Genomic DNA, 17,351 nt, shown 5'->3' with positions numbered 1-17,351 from the left:
CGGGCACAAAAGCCAGCCAGTGAGGGTCGGCAGCATCCTCCCTGTGGCCAATGGAGTGGGGCTCTGGGCGGGGCCCCGAGTGTTTGTGTTGTGGTTTTGGGGGAGGGAGGCGGAGGGGAAAGTTTGTTTATTTTGTTTTTAGTTTCTGGGGTCCCCGTGTTTCTCGGAGGTGAAGCGGGAGGGAGTGACCCCCTCCCCCGAACCCCTCAGTCCCCCTACTACGTCGCCTCCATAGCCTGCGAAGGAGCGGGGACTGCGCGCATCGCAGCGCATCGCCTCACAGCGGAACGCCGCGCACTCGGAGCCGGCACGGCTCGGCGGTGAGTGAGGACCGACGGCCACCGCCGCCCTTCCCCTCCCCCCGCTCACCGCCCAGTCAGAGCCGGGCGGCCGGGTGGGCGAGGACGTCCGCGGGAGCGCGCGGCGCGGGGCCGGCCTGTCAAGCTGAGGCGCAGCGTGTGCGTGTCCTCGCGAGTGAGCGCGCGCGGCGGGGAGAGGGCCGGGAGGGGCGTGAGCGCGCGCGGGGCCGGCGGGGGCGGTGGCGTTGGGCGCGCGCTCCGTGGGGCGGGCGTCTGGTGGGTTTGACCCCGGGGCGGGGAGGGACGCGGGCGATGTCCGCGCGCGGGGCAGGGGCGCCCGGAATGGCCGGGTCGGGGCCGGCGGGCGGGCGGGCGCGCGCGGCGGCGGCGGCAGGCGTCACGCGCCGGCAGGTGTGAGCTTGGGGAGGGCTTCCGGGTGGGCCGGTCGAGTAGAGTTCGCTTCCCGTCGCCGGGGCACTTCGGGGCCGGGAGGGGTCCCCGTCGCAGCGGAGAGCCGAAGCCCACGAGGCGCGTCGGGGCCCCTTGCCTGGCGGTGGCAGAGGGAGGCGTCAGGCCTCGGAGCCCCCTGGTCCCCACCTGTGTGCAAGACCTGCGTGACAGAGTGAATGCGCTCCCCTGCCCAACGCGGACCGGGCGTCCCAGCTCCACCCCTCACCCCGGAGCCCTGCCTGTGTGGCCACAGGTCGATTAACTCTTCCCCGGGGAAAGGAGGGCGAGGGGACTATCAGCGGACGACCAGCCAGAAGTATTTTCTGCCATCCCCTGGTCCTGCGCCCTTGGTTTCAAACTAGTGGGTTTCCACAGTGGGCTTAAATGCACTGTGTAGTGGCTGAAGACACCCAATAAGGGTAGCCTCTTGTCGGTGACCTTAAGGCCCAGCCCATCCTCGGTTATTTGAACACCAGGAATTAGTCTGGGTCTTTTCAGGCTCTCTGCTTTTTCACGTATCTGCCGGTTGCACTATTACTTTTTAGCCTCTGTGCTAAAGGTTGAAAGCGAGGCATAAGGTGAATTCAAGTTGGCCATTTGCTTACAATATAGGCAAAATATAGAACAAAATTAGCCAGAGATGTTTCTCCATAGTCGGTGAATAAAACGTTGTTAATTACTGTTCCCCTCCCCCAGCAGTTAAGCAAACAGAAATAAGATGTAGAGAAATCTTACATTTTAGTATTTTGTGAAAGTTGAACAATAGCCGCTGTTTTCTTCCTAGTTGTGGGGAATTTCAGTAGGATGATAGTCTTCCTATTGATTCGGGTGGCTTTGGAACTGTTTAGCTTTTGGTAGTGTTATGTAAATACCTCTTAAAAAGCAGAACTTTTAGCACATTGACACCTCTACCGTGTGCGGTGTCTCACTAGGTAAGTAGTAGGAGAGATGTGAATGTGGTAGGTCCATACACTAAGGCAAGCATCCGAAACACGAATCAGACTGGCTTGTTCCACTTAGAATGCAGTGATGATATGATGCCTTTAAAATAATTTTTTAGTTCTTGACTGTTTTTAAGTGCTGTCCCAAACATTTGAGCAGAAAAGTTTCTGATGGGACTTAAGAAGAAATTCCCAAGCAGCTTTTCTAAGGTAGCACATAAATGTCATGCCCTTTGGGAGGTGGGTCGGGAAATATTTTTGTCCTCATTCAAATGGAAGCACTTAAAAATGTTTTAAATCAGAACAATGCCATTTGTTCAAATGGTAATGATAACGTTAGATAACATTTTTTTTTTTTGGCGCTCTTTGCCTATGCCAACCTGTTTATATTTTTTACCTAATCCTTACCTCAAACCTGTGAGGTCCGTATCATTACTGTTGTATGGATGGGAAAAACAGCCTCCAAAAGCCACAGAGCTAGGAAGTTAAAGGGCATGGATCAGTTTAGTCTTCAGTCTGATTTCAAACCCTATGCATATTCCATTTTGCACACACCCCCCCCAAATTACCCAGAGGAAGAAATGCAGAAAGGACACTGAGAAGCAGAAAGGGATGGAAAAGGGAAATGTGACTGATGATTAGGTTCTTCATACCTAGCTTAAGAATTAACGAAACTTATTCTTAATTTTTAAAGATTAGCATTTTTACTGGTGTTACATCTAAGCTTTGTTTAATTTCTTCCCTATTTAATTTTTATAGAGATAAAGTGCCTTTAATTAAGGGGTCAAGGCTTTCAGAGCTTTTTGTGTAGGTCTACACTCTGGTACCTTGCTGTTAATTAACCCTTCCAGGGACCAGGCATCATTCAGTTTTGTATCCAGCAGGGTGCTTGATACATATAATAGGACCACAGTAAATGTCAGTTGACTAAGAAACAGTTTAGAATGTTATGACTTAGGGTTCATTTTAGCGGTTTTAATTTAATGGGACAGTAAAGAGAATAGCTCATGTGCTAAAGGCATGTTCTGGAAGAATACTTAAATGGAGCAGTTCATAGAGCTAGGAAGTAAATTTTTTTATTTTGAAAATTTCTGTTATTAATATAGTAACATTCTGAATGTTAACACATGTACAGATTCATGTAACCAGTGCCACAATCAGGGTACAGAATGGTCCCATCATTCTTCAAAGACTCCCTCATGCTCTGTCCCTTTCGAGAGCCCTGAATTCTGTCCCAGAGAGAAACACTGAGGATCTGATTCAGGCTCGTGTCGCTTTTTTTCTCCTCTCTTTTCAACTACTTGAAGATGTTATTTACTTTTGGGATTTAAACTGTCACTTCTCTGTGTGTTAACCTCAGTATCCCATGTCTGATCTCTCTTCCATTCTCTAAAACAACATTCATATTTACCTGCTGGAATTCTTCCCTAGTGCTTCATACTCAGTATGTTTAGAGTTGTGCTTCCCAGCTAGTGTCTCCCAGATCAACTCTTCCATCAGATTTTTCTATATTTTTTGGTGGTGCCATACTTCTCCCAACCTTGCAACCCTGGAAAACTTGAAAATGAAAGTCGCTCAGTCTTGTTCAACTCTTGGCGACCCCATGAACTATATAGTCTGTGGAATTCTCCAAGCCAGAAATCAGTGTGGGTAGCTGTTCCCTTCTCCAGGGGATCTTCCAAACCCAGGGTTTGAGCATTGTAGGCGGATTCTACAGGTCTCCTGCATTGTAGGCGGATTCTTTACTGTCTGAGCCACCAGGGAAGCCCCAGGGAAAACTTTGAAGGGCCTTATTATCATTACCTTTTGGCCATGCCACGTGGCATGTAGGTTTTAGTTTCCTGACCAGGAAACCCCATTGGCAGCATGGGGTCCTAAGCACTGGACCACCAGGGGAGTCCCTTGAAGGGCCTTGTATTACACTCTGTTACCCCAGACCAGGTATGTTGCTACTCAGCTACAAATGCTGGCTCCTGCCCCTTTGCTCCCAAGCCCGCTTCTGTTCAGGGGGCTGAGCCGACAGAGCATAGGTGGCTTAACACTTGGAACCCATCAAGATTGGACCACTTCCCTGATCAGAACCCCTCACAGCTTCCCATTGCACTTGGACCCATTCGGGATTTTATTTTCCATCCCGTGAGGCTGTGCAAGATCTGGCTTTCGCCTGCCTCTCCAGCCTTCTCACACCTTTTTTTATGACCTGCCTGCCTTCTTGACATTCTAACTACATAGCTTTCTTTCAGTTGTCTGAATTACCGAAGCCTTTTCTGGCCTTGAGGTTTTTGTGCACAGCACTGTCCTGGCCTGGCCTGGGCCGTTACTCCCCCTGGTCTTCACCCACCTGACTTCAGGGTTCACATGAAATTGTCACTTCTTCAGAGAGTCTTTCCTTTATGACCTCATCCCACTACTCCCATCCTCCCTCAGTTAGATCTCTCAGAGCTTCCTGTTCTTTTTTCATAGTTCTCACCACAATTTTTGATTCAGGACCATGTCTGTTTCCCATACCTCCAGAGCTGAGCCGAGGACCAGGCATACAGCAGACTCCCAGTAAATATTTGTTGGCTGTGTTGTGAGTCTGGGTGTTTGCTTTTATAATTTATTGCTATCTTGTAGTTTTTGGTAGCCTTTCTACCTACTACCTTCACCGAACTTGATCCCACTGGCAGAGGTCTTGCCACAGAGAAAGAGAGATCTGGAATCGCTAAAGAGGACACTGATTTTGTTCTCCTGAATGTCACCTCTGCCTGGGAGCCCTTCCACTGAGCCAGATGAGACCTAACCTGACTCTCAACCGGGGCTGGGCTCGCGAGTCCGCTGAGCAGTGCACCTTGGTCATCCAGGCTCACGTCAGTGCTTGCAGCTGTTCCTCTTCCCTCACCTCACCCTGCGCTTGGTTTTTTCCTCCTCTCTCCACCTAGCGTGGGACTTCTAAAGACCTTGTACACTTTCCAACTGAGCCCGCTTATCCTTTGACATTTGCCGGCCTTTTGACATTGACAACCGCCTCTAGTGTCTTGGCCCTACGGATGGCCCCCGCACTCCTGAAACAGCGCTTCGTTTATGTTTCCTGCACGCTCCCCAAATCTACCACAAGCACTTAGGTTTAAAAACATTCAATAGTGTTTCATAGCCCCAAAGGATTAAACTCTGTAGCTTGTTATTTAAAGCTCTCTGGACCAGCACTGTGCAGTAGAAATAGAATGCAAGCCGCAGATGTGAACCACACATGTAATTTTAAATTTTCTAGTAGCCACATTAAAAAGGTAGAAAGAAAGGGTGAAATTGATTTTTCATAACACTTTATTTACATCGAGATATCCAAGATATTATGTAAACATATAATCAGTTAAAAAAAATGTTGAGGTGCTTTACATGCTTTTTGTCATGTGAAACTGAAATCCGGAGTGTACTTTTCACTTAATATATCTCAGCTGAGACTCACCACATTTCCGGTGCTCAATAGCTACATGTGGCAAGTGGCTACCATGCTGTACAGCACAGCTCTGAACCATATCCTTAGTATAGTTGGAGGGCTATACTGGGCTAATTGCCACCACTGGCCTTTTGGTTGCTCACTTCTCCTTGAAACCAGGTCTTTATCCAAATATGCTAACCGTCCTTGCTGAGAAACCCAGAAAATTCAGGTCTCACCATCTCCTCTGACCCATTTTAACATTAATTTTTTCATGTAGCAATTACTTACAATATTTATCAGTTTGTATTATAATCAGGAGTAGTGTTAAAATAATCAGTAACTGATAAGGCATGGGAATAGGTGCTGATGAATTAGAACCTGTGGCAGTTGTGTTCTCATCTGTGTGTACCTGCTGAATTATAGCTCCGATCGTCCTGGGTTATGTATTATTGGCTGAGTTTCTTGAAGGCAGACTATAAGACTGAGTTCCCTGAAGGCAGGCTTTTGGCCTACTCAACTTTGCCTGCCTAAGAGGACTCCTTATCTGGCTCATAGTAGATTAGTTCAGTCGCTTAGTTGTCTCCAACTCTTTGCGAACCCATGGAAAGCAGCATGCCAGGCTTCCCTATCCATCACCAACTCCCAGACTTGCTCAGACTCATGTCCATTGAGTCGGTGATGCCATTCAACCATCTCATCCTCTGTTGTCCCCTTCTCCTCCTGCCTTCAATCTTCCCCAGTATCAGGATCTTTTCCAGTGAGTCAGTTCTTTGCATCAGGTGGCCAAAGTATTGGAGTTTCAGCATCAGTTCTTCCAATGAATATTCAGGAATGATTTCCTTTAGGATGGACTGGTTTGATCTTGCAGTCCAAGGGACTCTCAAGAGTCTTCTCCAAGACCACAGTTCAAAAGCATCAGTTCTTCAGCGCTCAGCTTTCTTTATGATTCAACTCTCACATCCATACATGACTACTGGAAAAAACCATAGTTTTGACTATATGAATCTTTTCAGTAAAGTAATGGCTCTGCTTTTTAATATGCTATTTAGGTTTGTCAGAGCTTGCTCATAGTAGATAGTCTATAAATATTTTAAATCACTGAACAAATGCTACCTTGTATTTTGTTTTATTTTTTCTATGTGCTACATTTTATCTTTTCAATTAGAAACCAAAATACAAGTGCTTTGATGACAGAGATCATGAATTATGAAGAACTAGATGGCAGTTTCTTGATTGTCTTCATAGGAGAACTTCTTCTGAATGAAAATTCACTTTAAAAAAATAACTGTTTAGAAGTTGTTATGGGTTTTCAGGCTGGGCAAATAATGAAGTGTGACTTTAATTTAATGAAACTTACTTTCTTCTGTGGTTTTGTAAGCTGGCTGTGAAAGCAGCTTCAAAAGAAGAACTCCTTGGAATTAATGCAAATTCTTCCAGTTAGGGGCATATTTGGTTCCTGGAAAGGACCTGAACTAGAAGTGAAAAATCCTGGGTTGGTTTGTGTTGTAGACATATACTTGAGTACCAACTATGTTTCAAGCACAGGAATGATTGAAAATTCAAAAACATAGTATGAAAGAGTACAGCTTTAACACAAAGATGATATGATTAATTCTTTCTAGGAATATTGAATTTCACTTTGCTGCTTTATACTTTCCTCATTTCTAGCATGGACTACACTGTATAGTGTTTCTAGATCTGTCTCTTGTATCAGATTGTGAGTTTCTTAAGAGCAAGACTTGCATTCATTTCTGTATGAATGCACACACTGTTCTGCACCTACCATATTGTAGGTACTCAAATGTTTGTTGAGTAAGAATCTTCAAATAAATTACTCAGTTTGCAGAACTTAATTTTTTCCCTTGTAAGTAGTGAATTCTCTGCCTCAGAGAATTGTAGAAACTGCAAAAGGAATAATCGCTTAAGACTATGTGTCTGTTCTTTATATGTTATTCCTCAAATATAAAATATTTAACTAAGAAACAAGTGTAACTCTAATCACATGTCTTCCCTACTTAAATTTGTTAACCTGTCCCCTAAATGCTGCCATCCACTCTCTGGAGTATAAACTTCACAAGAATAAGCATCTGATCTGTCTTGTTTACTAAATGCCCAGGAAGACCCTGCCTCGTTTGCTGTCCTCCCCTTTGCTGCCTATACTCTTGTCACACTGACCTTTTGGTTTCTGAAATGCATATCCCCTCCTGCTCAAGGTCTCTTCCTTGCACTTGCCATTCCCATGGTCTGGAAGCTTCACACCCCAAGCCTAGTTGTTGCCTCTTCAATCCTTGGAGCTCTGTTTATGTGTTATTTCTTAAGCACACACCTCTCCCCCCCCCCCCCAGTAGAAATGCTCCTTTTAAACACTCAAAGCACTTAATTTAATTGTAGTTAAGTAATCATTTAATTTGTATGTTGTTTCCCTGCTAGAAAATAGCTTCGTGAATAAAAATGCCTTGTCTGTTTTGCTCACATTTTTATCACCAGTATCTGGCACCCACTGCAGTATTCTTGCCTAGAGCATCCCCATGGACAGAGGAGCTTGGCAGGCTGCAGTCCATGGGGTCGCAAAGAGTCGGACACGACTGAGCAGCTCAACACAGCACAGCATCTCCCACTGTATATTACACGTAGTAGGTCCTGAATGAAAGTTTTTCAAATAAATTAGGAAAGAAAACTAAAACAGAAAAGTATCTCATTCTGATGGTTTAAATAAATATATGGGGGCGGGGGGAGGGCTTTCCATTTTAGGTTGTCTCTAGGGTCTATTTTTTTCTTAATTTCTACCTGTAATAGGTAAACATTTCATTATTATAGAAAGAATATTATAATAAAAAATTTTAATTTGTATGAAAATTTTATCTAGTCATTGTAGAGTTGGGGTTTTCTTATTTTTTTTTTTTTTTGGCCGTGTATGGGATCCCAGTTCCTCGACCAGGGATTGAACCCAGGTCATGGCAGTGAAAACCTGGAATCTTAACCACTAGACCACCAGGGAACTCCCCATTGCAGAGTTTAATGAGTATCTTTTTAATCCTTTATTAGTAAAAATGATCACAATGGTTATTCCTTTAAACACTTTTTTATGTGGTCGGTACTTACTTGACTACAGTTTACACTGAATGTTTGTGTGCTCACTGTGTGCTGAATGCTGGGTTAGGAGCTAGGACTACAGGGATGGGATAAGAAGAGATCTTTGTTTCCAAGGCACGCTCAGCCAAGTGGGCAAGGCGGACACATACACAGATGAGTGCTATTTGGTGTTGTAAGTGTTACAGTAGGCATTCAGGGGAGGGGGCAGGGGTGAAAAGGAAAATCGTCCACACAACTAGAGGTCAGGAAAGCCTTTCCAGGGAAGGTAACATTTCCACCCAGTCATGGAGGAAGAGGGCATTTCAGGCAGGGCAGATGGCCTACACAGAGGCCCAAAGGAGCATTTTTAGTATGAGAGGATGGCACAGTGGTGTGCTTTTATAAAGCTGGTGTCAGGGTACAGGGCCAACAGCTGACTTACAGACCTGTAAGTGACATATCAGACTCAGATTACACTACATTTCAGAACTGGAAATAGTCTTAGAAATAATTGTTGTGATTCTATACATTTGAATTCATAAAGGCATCCTAAAGTACCATTCAAAGAAGATAATCGTAAACCAGAATGATGCTTGTCACTTCTAATTAATATACTTGCTTGAATATAGCACCTATAACTAGGCAAATGATTTCAGGTGGAGTTAGAAAGTGGTGACTCATTTAAGCTTATCTAGGAGCAGAGAAGCACAAGTTGGAATCAAGATGGCTGGGAGAAATAGCAATAACCTCAGATATGCAGATGACACCACCCTTATGGCAGAAAGCAAAGATGAACTGAAGAGCCTCTTGATAAAAGTGAAAGAGGAGAGTGAAAAAGCTGGCTTAAAATTCAACATTCAAAAAAGTAAGATCATGGCATCTGGTCCCATCACTTCATGGCAAATAGATGGGGAAACAATGGAAACAGTGACAGACTTTATGTTCTTGAGCTCCAAAATCACTGCACATGGTGAGTGCAGCCATGAAATTAAAAGACACTTGCTCCTTGGAAGAAAAACTATGGCCAACCTAGACGGCATGTTCAGAACAGAGACATTACTTTACCAGCAAAGGTCCATCTTGTCAAAGCTATAGTTTTTCCAGTAGTCATGTGTGGATGTGAAAGTTGAATCATAAAGAAAGCTGAGCACTAAAGAATTGATGCTTTTGAACTGTGGTGTTGGAGAAGACTCTTGAGAGTCCCTTGGACTGCAAGGAGATCAAACCAGTCCATCCTAAAGGAAATCACTCCTGAATATTCATTGGAGGAACTGATGCTGAAACTCCAATACTTTGGCCACCTGATGCAAAGAACCTACTCACTGGAAAAGACCCTGATGCTGGGAAAGATTGGGGGCAGGAGGAGAAGGGGACAACAGAGAATGAGACGGTTGGATGGTATCACCGACTCGATGGACATGAGTTTGAGCAAAGCTGGGAGTTGGTGATGGACAGGGAAGCCTGGCATTCTGCAGTCTAAGGGGTCACAAAGAGTTGGACACGACTGAAGAACTGAACTGAACCGAGGAGCAGAGAGTAAAGGAAGTTACCTCCAGATTGCTTGAGACAGTGCTGATCCACCTCACAGGACCAGATACTGAACCAGTCAAAGGGATGATGTCAGAAGGGATTACCTAGAACAGCCTCCAGGTGCATGTACTGGGAAAGATGATTTTTACAGCTTGAAATTCTAGTTATACTTAACCTGTAAGTCTAGTCAGGGCTATGGTTCTTCCAGTAGTCATGTACAGATGTGAGACTTGGACCATAAAAATGGCTGAGCACTGAAGAAGCACCAAAAAATTGATGCTTTCAAACTGTGGTGCTGGAGAGGACTCTTGAGAGTCCCTTGGACTGTAAGGAGATCAAACCAGTCAACCCTAAAGGAAATCAACCCTGAATATTCATTGGAAGGACTGTTGCTGAAACTGAAGCTTCAATACTTTGGCCACTGATGCAGAGCGCCAGCTCATTGGAAAAGACGTTGATGCTGGGAAAGATTGAAGGCAGGAGGAGACGAGGGCAGGAGAGGATGAGATGGTCAGATAGCTTCACCAACTCAGTGAATTGGTGCAAGCTCCAGGAGTTAGTGGAGGACAGAGGAGCCTGGCATGCTATAGTCCATGGGGGTTGCAAAGAATAGGACACAACTTAGCTAATGAACAACAAAAAGAACAACACAAATCTTTAAGTGGTTCACTGAGCCAGCATTAGTTTAATTTGATTCTCAACTAAAAGTGAAGAAAGGAAGATTTATTGAATGGAAATTCAGCCCATTTTCTTTCAGTTTACACCTTTTTAGTTGAATAACTCCTCTTTTTCAGCCCTGTTATTCTTAAGTAGTGCCTCCTTTTCCCCAGTTCACCCCAACTCTTACTGTCTTTCATCCTGTTGTCATTGTTAAGTACAGTTAGGAGATGCCTGGACTTTGTTGGCTAACGAGTGTTTCTCAGATTTTCATATTCAGAACTTGATAGTTTACAGAAGGAGAGGTGATTAAGCTCTAGTAGTGCTGATCCCATTCAGAAGATGATAATTAACCTGTTAAAAGTCGATTGCTGCAAATTTCTATGTGTTTATTGACCTCCATTACAAGGAGCTATGGAGATGGTAGGAAAATGGATGGTAGGGAAAATGTCACCAGTGAATATAGTTTATTTTAAGATGTTTGGAGTGAAAAGGAAGGAGAAAATGGAAGCAGGTGAGGCTGAGAAGGCCACAACATCTTGAGGTAAGATAGAAAATCTAAAGGTGTAGAAATGAGACAGGTGGAAAAGAAGCAGGGCAGAACCTTTAAAAGAATGACTTAGCTGTTAAGGATATGGCATAAACTGATTAGAACTGATTATGCCCAGGATGGCATCAAGATTCAACTTCCAGGAGACCCTGAACCTCATTGTACACTCATGGTGATACACTAGCACATGATAAATGACACACCCGCAGGCACCATGACACTTCTGATGCTGACCATAAAAGGGCAAAAAGTGGGCGGTGGCCCAATTCCTGGAAGTCCCTGCCCCTTCCCCCTGAAATAGTTGGAATAATCCTCCCACCCGTTAGCTTACCCAGCCCGTAAACACTGAGCACCCCATATTTCGTGGCTGCTCTTGACTTTTGAGACAGCCCACACTCTGTGTGTGGAGTGTGTTTCTACCATGGTTGCTCACATTCTGAGATGGACTACATTCTATAATTGGAATGTGAATCACCTTCAGTAAACCTGCTTTTTATTTCCTGTGGCTCACTCTTGAATTCTTTTCTGCGCTAAGCCAAGGACCATCACTTGGTGGCCCAGCCCAGGAACTTGCCCACGACCTGGATCACGGCCATCTTCTCATGCCCCATTTTCCTGCAACCTCTTTACAAAGGATATTGATAAATCTTTTTAGTTATCACTTTGCCTCTCGCTGAATTCCTTCTGCACTGAGACATAAAGAACCTGAGCTTCATTAAGTCCGGAGATGAGTTATGCAGTTTCAGTTGGCAGATTGTGGGTTTGAGTCCCAAGTGAGGTGCAATTTCAGGAAGCACCCAGGAGAGTGAAGTGATAACTAGGACACGTTCCTTGTAGTTCCTCCACTAGAGAAGAGGGAGAAGTCAGGAGTTCACTCTTGGATACCTAGAGCCTAAAACAAGTTTATACCACTTTGTTGTTTTCTGTGCCACTCACAGAATGGTTTGCATACAGTAAGCAGTACTAAGAGATAAATCCACAGGATTGGAAGAAGTTATTGATTGTAGCTTTAAACTTGTTCCAGTTACTGTATCATACTCTCTGTGATTAATGACAGATGAACATGTTTATTATTCCTATATTTTATGAGTAGTACAGTTAATATTGTTTTCTTCCCCTAGAAGTGCTAATTACATGTATACATTTAAAATGTACCACAGATTTTTTTTTTTAATTTATATTTTTTTTGCTTACGGGCTGTGCCAGGTCTCAGTTTCGTTCTTCGTCGTGGCACGAAGGGTCTTTGAGTTGTGGCATGTGTGATCTAGTTCTCTGACTAAGGACCCAGGCCCCCTGCATTAGAAATGTGGAGTCTTAGCCACTGAGCCACCAGGAAAGTCCCTGGATGTCTTCATTTTTCATACCTAGGAAGAGCCTCCAAAAGTAGGAGAGGTCCAAGCTCCCTGACTTAGGCCCAGGTCAGTACATTGCAGGAAAATGGGGCACAAGAGGCTTGTTATGTTCCAGGTCTCGGATGAGTTCCTGGGATTGGCTGCCAAGGTGAGAGTCCTTGGCTTTGCACAGGAAAGAATTCAAGAGTGAGCTATGCTGAAGTGAAAGCAGGTTTATTTAAGATTCGCACTCCATAGACACAGGGTGTTCGGTCTCAGAGGGCAAAAGCTGCCCTCAGGTACGGGGTGGTTAGTTTTTATGGGCGGGGTAATTTCACAGGGTTCCAGTGTGAAGGAAGGAGTGAGAGATGAAGCCCAGGTCCCCCTAGGAGCTAGGTGTTTTTCCATCAGTGAAAATCTTGCTACTGGTATATCGTGCTCAGTAATATCCTTTCTGTGAGATATTTTACCCAAAAGTGTCTCTCTTTGAGACTTCTGTTAGTAAGTAAACAACTCTCTTAGATGTACTGTGGACAACAGATTTTAAAATAAAGTTTCACCAACTACTCTTGTCAACCTTATTTTCTCTATAAAAGTTTTATAGTTTTATACAAGGTGTTTAACATTTATGATGTTTTTATTTTGCAGTGTGGCTCTATACCCATAAACAAAAGGGCATACTGATTATAGATTCCCGCTTAAACCATGCTGGAGGAGATTTCTTTCTGCCCCCACATTCCTAATGTATGGCCAAAACATGGGCCCACAGGGAAAGCATTACTTTTAAAACACCAAGAGAATCGGTGAAAGGGCTCTTTGTGGAATTAACAAAAACAAAACAAGAGAATGAAAATGCAAAAGGCATCACAATTCAAGCCAGTAAGGGCTGGTTTGAAAACTTTAAAAAGGGGACCCTGTGCCCCACACAGAGCTTGTGAGGCGACCTCAGCACATCGTGACATCGCCCTACGCTTCCCGAAGCTGCCAGAGCCAGGGCTGCGCACCCGGGCAGCGTGTTTGCTTCTGAAGCAGAGGCCTGCCGAGCTTGTGTTCACTGCACTTAAACGCGCGTATTGAGTGTAATTTTCTCTTGTATGCCTGTCATTTGGGGTGCCATTCAAAAAGGTAACTCTGGAGGCTGGAGATGGGTCTCTGCTTCACCTCCCTAAATGATTTGCTCACTTGGGTCCCCTCATTGGTAACCATCCTCCCAACACCTGCATCTTGAAACCCGGAAACCCTGCATCTTGAAACATTGCCATATCTTGTAGCTCTTTTCTCTATAGCTTTGGACTTGGAGCCTCTCATTTTTTGTTTTCATGCCACCATCTTGCTTCTGAGTCATCCTCAGGCTATGTCTGGATTATTAAAACAGCTTCCTATGCCTGGTCCCATTCCTAGTTTCCCTCCAGAAAACATTTCCTACTTACTATTTACTTTTCCCGTCTCGATCAACCTTTCTTATTCTGTGAAGTCCAAACCTCTGTGTCTGACCCAGACCCTTTAATGCTTCCATCTATCAGCTCTTGTTCCCTAGAGCTCTTTGCCCTTTCCCCCTCACAATCTTTTCTCTGTATTTCATATGATTTTCTCCCTTTTTGTGTCTGTACTTTATAAGGGCTATGCATTATGTAAAATATTCTCCCTTGTTTCTGGATTCCAAACCATTTTCCTTCTTACTCTTAAAAAACATTCTCTAAAATGTCTCCCTGGAAGTACGTCATTATTAAACACCTCTTCATTTAGATACAGTTTGTTTTTATTGATATGGTTGTGACATTAAGGAACCAGATAAAGTTTGCTAATTTCATTTATTACTTCTAGTGACTTTTTTGTAATCATTTTGTTTTTCTTCTATACACAATTATATCATTTACCAAGAATGACAATTTTACTTTCTAGCCTTTGAGTTCTAATTCTTTTTTTTTTTTAATTATTTTTTTATTTGGCTGCATTGGATCTTAGTTGTGGCATGATGGATCTTTTGTTGCAGCATGTGGATTCTCTAGTTGTGGCACACAGGCTCGGTAGTTGTGGTAGAGGGCTCCGGAGTGCGTGGGCTTCAGTAGCTGTAGCACACAGGCTCTTTAATTGTGGCATGGGGGCTTTTAGTTGCTGTGCAACATGTGGGATCTTAGTTCACCAACCAGGGATTGAACCCACGTCCCTTGATTTGCAAGGTGGATTCTTAACCACTGGTGGTTATTGTTCAGTTTGTAAGTCATGTCCAGCTCTTTGCAACCCCATAGACTGCATTACGCCAGGCTTCCCTGTTCTCTCCGAGTTTGCTCCAACTCAAGTTCGTTGAGTCGGTGATGCCATCCAACCATCCCATCCTCTGTCACCCTCTTCTCTTCCTTCTCTTAATCTTTCCCAGCATCAGGGTCTAATCCCTTGAATCTATTTGTCAATTTCATTCTATAATCATAAGGGTTTTGATTTAGGTCATACCTGAAGCCAGGTATGACCTAAATCAAATCCCTTGACTATACAGTGGAAGTGAGAAATACATTTAAGGGACTAGACGTGATAGAGTGCCTGATGAACTATGGATGGAGGTTCATGACATTGTATAGGAGACAGGAATCAAGACCATCCCCAAAAAAAAGAAATGCAAAAAAGCAAAATGGCTGTTTGAGGAGGCCTTACAAATAACTGTGAAAAGAAGGGAAGCAAAAAGCAAAGGAGAAAAGGAAAGATATACCCATTTGAATGCAGAGTTTCAAAGAATAGCAACGAGAGATTAGAAAGCCTTCCTCAGTGATCAGTGCAAAGAAATAGAGGAAAGCAAGAGAATGGGAAAGACCAGAGATCTCTTCAAGAAAATTAGAGATACCAAGGGAACATTTCATGCACAGATGGGCACAATAAAGGACAGAAATGGTAGGGACCTAACAGAAGCAAAAGATATTAAGAAGAAGTGGCAAGAATACACAGAAAACTGTACAAAAAAGATCTTCATGACCCAGATAATCACGATGGTGTGGTCACTCACTTAGAGCCAGACATCCTGGAATGTGAAGTCAAGTGGGCCTTGGGAAGCATCACTACAAACAAAGCTAGTGGAGGTAATGGAATGCCAGTTGAGCTATTTCAAATCCTGAAAGATGATGCTGTGAAAGTGCTGCACTCAATATGCCAGCAAATTTGGAAAACTAAAAAAAAAAAAAGAAAAAAATTTGGAAAACTCAGCAGTGGCCACAGGACTTTGGAAAAGGTTAGTTTTCATTCCAGTCCCAAAGAAAGGCAATGCCAAAGAATGCTCAAGCTACCACACAGTTGCACTCATCTCACATGCTAGTAAAGTAATGCTTAAAATTCTCCAAGCCAGGCTTCAGCAATATGTGAACTGTGAACTTCCAGATGTTCATGCTGGTTTTAGAAAAGGCAGAGGAACCAGAGATCAAATTGCCAACATTCTCTGGATCATCGAAAAAGCAAGAGAGTTCGAGAATAACATCTATTTCTGCTTTATTGACTATGCCAAAGCCTTTGACTGTGTGGATCACAATAAACTGTGGGAAATTCAGAAAGAGATGGGAATACCAGACCACCTGACCTGCCTCTTGAGAAAACTGTATGCAGGTCAGGAAGCAACAGTTAGAACTGGACATGGAATAACAGACTGGTTCCAAATCTGAAAAGGAGTACGTCAAGGCTGTATGTTGTCACCCTGCTTATTTAACTTCTATGCAGAGTATATCATGAGAAACATTGATCTGGAGGAAGCACAGACTGGAATCAATATTGCTGGAGGAAATATCAATAACCTCAGATATGCAAATAACACCATCTTTATGGCAGAAAGTGAAGAAGAACTAAAGAGCCTCTTGATGAAAGTGAAAGAGGAGAGTGGAAAAGTTGGCTTAAAGCTTAACATTCAAAAAACTAAGATCATGGCATCTGGTCCCATCACTTCATGGGAAATAGATGGGGAAACAGTGGAGACAATGGCTGACTTTTTTCTTCTGGGCTCCAAAATCACTGTGGATGGTGATTGGAGCTGTGAAATTAAAAGACGCTTACTCTTTGGAAGGAAAGTTATGACCAACCTAGACAGCATATTAGAAAACAGAGACATTACTTTGCCAACAAAGGTCCGTCTAGTCAAGGCTATGGTTTTTCCAGTGGTCATGTATGGATGTGAGAGTTGGACTATATAAAGAAAGCTGAGCACCGAAGAATTGATGCTTTTGAACTTTTGTGGGAGAAGACTCTTGAGAGTCCCTTGGACTGCAAGGAGATCCAACCGGTCCATCCTAAAGGAGATCAGTCCTGGGTGTTCATTGGAAGGACTGATGTTGAAACTGAAGCTCCAGTACTTTGGCCACCTGATGCAAAGAGCTGACTTATTTGAAAAGACCCTGATGCTGGGAAAGATTGGGGGCAGGAGGAGAAGGGGACGACAGAGGATGAGATGGTTGGATGGCATCACCGACTTGATGGACATGGGTTTGAGTGAACTCTGGGAGTTGGTGATGGACAGGGAGGCCTGGCGTGCTGCAGTTCATGGGATCGCAAAGAGTCGGACAGGACTGAGTGACTGAACTGAACTGAACTGAACTGAATGGTCTAGGGGTTTTCCCTACTTTCTTCAATTTAAGTCTGAATTTTGTGATAAGAAGCTTGTGATCTGAGCCACATTCAGCTCTGTGTCTTGTTTTTGCTTACTGTATAGAAATTCTCCACCTTTGGCTGCAAAGAATATAATCAATCTGGTGATGTCCATGTGTAGAGTCATCTCTTGTTTGTTGGAAGAGAGTGTTTGCTATAACCAGTGCATTCGCTTGGCAGAACTCTTTTAGCCTTTGCCCTACCTCATTTTGTACACCAAGGCCAAACTTGACTTTTACTCTAGGTAACAGTCACTTGACTTCCTACTTTGTCATTCCAATCCCTATAATGAAAAAGGCATCTTTTTTTCGTGTTAGTTCTAGAAGGTCTTGGAGATTGTCATAGAACTGTTCTACTTCATCTTCTTCAGCATTAGTTTTTGGGACCGCCAGGGAAGGTCCCTGAGTTCGTTCTTGTCTTGTACTGGCTAGGACCTCAAGTACTATGTGCTAAGCCGCTTTCAGTTGTGTCCAACTCTTCGCAACCCCA

At 43.8% G+C, this 17,351-nt stretch overlaps 1 protein-coding gene across 7 annotated transcripts in view; it reads left to right on the top strand.

The window, feature by feature from the left end:
• TNRC6B (trinucleotide repeat containing adaptor 6B) overlaps positions 1-17,351 on the top strand; it is a 254,595-nt gene continuing 237,244 nt past the window's right edge. For 2 of the 7 annotated variants that reach the window (XM_043440502.1, XM_043440501.1), the window contains exon 1: positions 74-320. The gene's annotated coding sequence lies outside the window, so the exon portion shown is untranslated. The other 5 variants (XM_043440505.1, XM_043440500.1, XM_043440504.1 and 2 more) reach the window with 5 other exon arrangements.

Source organism: Cervus canadensis, chromosome 21 (assembly GCF_019320065.1).
Source record: "Cervus canadensis isolate Bull #8, Minnesota chromosome 21, ASM1932006v1, whole genome shotgun sequence".
In the NCBI taxonomy this organism is placed as follows: domain Eukaryota; kingdom Metazoa; phylum Chordata; class Mammalia; order Artiodactyla; family Cervidae; genus Cervus; species Cervus canadensis.
The sequence above is the reverse complement of the archived record's forward strand: the minus strand, read 5'-3'. Positions and strand labels throughout refer to the sequence as shown.